General features: G+C 39.2%; 1 non-coding gene across 1 annotated transcript; it reads right to left on the reverse strand.

Moving 5' to 3' along the window:
* Nucleotides 1–2,611: 2,611 nt before the first annotated feature.
* Nucleotides 2,612–2,692, reverse strand: TRNAL-CAA (transfer RNA leucine (anticodon CAA)). The gene has a single exon. It is a non-coding gene; the product is annotated as a tRNA-Leu (tRNA).
* Between the last annotated feature and the right edge of the window lie 733 nt (nucleotides 2,693–3,425).

Below are 3,425 nucleotides of genomic sequence, written 5' to 3' on the forward strand. Positions count from 1 at the left end.
CATTCATGATTTGGATGTGAATGAGTCGAATTACTTATCCCTCGGTCTATTAGTGAACTATCTCTCCAGGGATTGTGAAAGATGTTCCACTAGAAATATTCTTGTTATTGCTTCGACTCATATTCCCCAAAAAGTGGATCCCGCTCTAATAGCTCCGAATAAATTAAATACATGCATTAAGATACGAAGGCTTCTTATTCCACAACAACGAAAGCACTTTTTTACTCTTTCATATACTAGGGGATTTCACTTGGAAAAGAAAATGCTCCATACTAATGGATTCGGGTCCATAACCATGGGTTCCAATGTACGAGATCTTGTAGCACTTACCAATGAGGCCCTATCGATTAGTATTACACAGAAGAAATCAATTCTAGACACTAATATAATTAGATCCGCTCTTCATAGACAAACTTGGGATTTGCGATCCCAGGTAAGATCGGTTCAGGATCATGGGATCCTTTTCTATCAGATAGGAAGGGCTGTTGCACAAAATGTATTTCTAAGTAATTGCCCCATAGATCCTATATCTATCTATATGAAGAAGAAATCATGTAACGAAGGGGATTCTTATTTGTACAAATGGTACTTCGAACTTGGAATGAGCATGAAGAAATTAACGATACTTCTTTATCTTTTGAGTTGTTCCGCCGGATCGGTTGCTCAAGACCTTTGGTCTCTACCCGGACCCGATGAAAAAAATGGGATCACTTATTATGGACTTGTTGAGAATGATTCTGATCTAGTTCATGGCCTATTAGAAGTCGAAGGCGCTCTGGTGGGATCCTCACGTACAGAAAAAGATTGCAGTCAGTTTGATAATGATCGAGTGACATTGCTTCTTCGGCCCGAACCAAAGAGTCCCTTAGATATGATGCAAAATGGATCTTGTTCTATCCTTGATCAGAGATTTCTCTATGAAAAATACGAATCGGAGTTTGAAGAAGGGGAAGGAGTCCTCGACCCGCAACAGATAGAGGAGGATTTATTCAATCACATAGTTTGGGCTCCTAGAATATGGCGCCCTTGGGGTTTTCTATTTGATTGTATCGAAAGGCCCAATGAATTGGGATTTCCCTATTGGGCCAGGTCATTTCGGGGCAAGCGGATCATTTATGATGAAGAGGATGAGCTTCAAGAGAATGATTCGGAGTTCTTGCAGAGTGGAACCATGCAGTACCAGATACGAGATAGATCTTCCAAAGAACAAGGCTTTTTTCGAATAAGCCAATTCATTTGGGACCCTGCGGATCCACTCTTTTTCCTATTCAAAGATCAGCCCTTTGTCTCTGTGTTTTCACATCGAGAATTCTTTGCAGATGAAGAGATGTCAAAGGGGCTTCTTACTTCCCAAACAGATCCTCCTACATCTATATATAAACGCTGGTTTATCAAGAATACGCAAGAAAAGCACTTCGAATTGTTGATTCATCGCCAGAGATGGCTTAGAACCAATAGTTCATTATCTAATGGATTTTTCCGTTCTAATACTCTATCCGAGAGTTATCAGTATTTATCAAATCTGTTCCTATCTAACGGAACGCTATTGGATCAAATGACAAAGGCATTGTTGAGAAAAAGATGGCTTTTCCCGGATGAAATGAAAATTGGATTCATGTAATAGGAGACATTCCTTAGCCTGAAAGATATGTGGCCATGAAATAGGGATTAAGTGGAACAGAATTGACTGGGTGGTAGAGTCGTGGAAACACCTGTTTCTTCCATATTTTGGACATGGAACAATATGTTACTGCTGAAACATGGAAGAATTGAAATCTTAGATCAAAACACTATGTATGGATAGTATGAACTGCCTAAACAAGAATTCTTGAACAGCGAGCAACCAGAACTATTACTCACTACATCAAAAAAATTTCCATTAATGAAAGATGTAAATCCATTGGAAAATCAAAAATACGTATGTCGGATGAAATGGTGGTTGTTGCTATCTGCTCCAATAACGAATCATTGGTTTAACCGAATAACTAAATAAAATAGATAGACCCTTCTCTTCGTTTCAGGTCGATGGATCTTCTCAATTGGAGGATCCCCTATATGGATAATACACATTCCAGTTGACCGGGCCTAATTCTAATTGTTTTGTTCCGAAGCAAAGATATCCACGGGGCGGTTTGTCCTATTCAGATATTCACGACCAAGAAGTACTGGATTCTCTTTCGGATAGGCCCTGAAAGGAGAAGGAAGGCTGGAATGCCAACAGACGTCTATTATTGAATTCACCCGACCCGAGAGTACCCATTTTCTTTTTGGAACATCCAGTGCCAAAGTCACTGAATGGGTAAGTCGCCAATCCCTAAAACGGACTATGTAATGTACTTTATCTGTTGGGTTACGGGCGGGCATTTTACCAGAGGTTTCTATTGTATCAACTACCCTTGTGTAATTCCTGTTGAAGCATATACTCGGGGGTGGTTGCAGGGCGGACGCTTTCAAAGCGGACTCCCCATTCATTAGATAAAGAAGATCACCAAGATTTCGTGATCCGCTGCCGAACTTATTCCAATTCCAAGATCTCGGATCAAATCATATCGATTCGATCCGAGATCTCTTATCGAATTGCTCATTCAATGAGCATTCTCAATATTATGTATGCCTTGAAGAGGACTCGAACCTCCACGCTCTTTAGCACGAGATTTTGAGTCTCGCGTGTCTACCATTTCACCACCAAGGCATCTTGAAAGTGAATCGTATTCCATGAATATGATATCTATCTAGTGTGATGTATGGAATATATGACAAAGGTGGAGTGTTGGAGTATTTCTATTGATCGGTCATGTCATATAGGCCTGAGTCGGACATCCAATTGCTTCGATTTGAATTATCCGGAAGATGCCTTATATATTATATCAAATTCTATATTATATCAAAAAAATGGACAATCAAACCCATTTCTCGATTCAATAGAAGCCCAAAGAGGTGAATAGAATAGGGTCCCAAATAAGGAGAGATATATATGTAAAAAACGGGTCCGATTACGCCTATTCCTAATCCTAAATGGAATGTAACGACGGAGAGATCCATATGTAAACATAGTATCTATTTAGATACGCTCGAATAACCCCTTCTTTCTCATAATGAGAATGTATATAAGTCCTATTCCGGTCTGGTCCGGTATGGAATGAACTTATAATCATGGAATCGACTCAATTATCGATTATAGATTATAAGTTCATAACCCTAACCCATTCCCATTTTGGGCGGAACAGATCTACTAATTCTTTGATTCCAGTTAGTAAGAGGATCTTGAACTAAGAAATAGATTCTAGAAGCTAAAAAAGGGTATCTTGAGCCAATTTCAATAATCGGTTTCATGATATTCCGGTATAGTAGATGCTATCACACATACAATCATACTCAATTCGATGGAATTGTTTGATCTTAAATTTCTATAATTTCGCACGTGA

This window comes from Jatropha curcas, unplaced genomic scaffold (genome assembly GCF_041381405.1).
Source record: "Jatropha curcas cultivar XTBG-Jc1 unplaced genomic scaffold, XTBG_Jcur_1.0 HiC_scaffold_371_pilon, whole genome shotgun sequence".
Lineage (NCBI taxonomy): Eukaryota > Viridiplantae > Streptophyta > Magnoliopsida > Malpighiales > Euphorbiaceae > Jatropha > Jatropha curcas.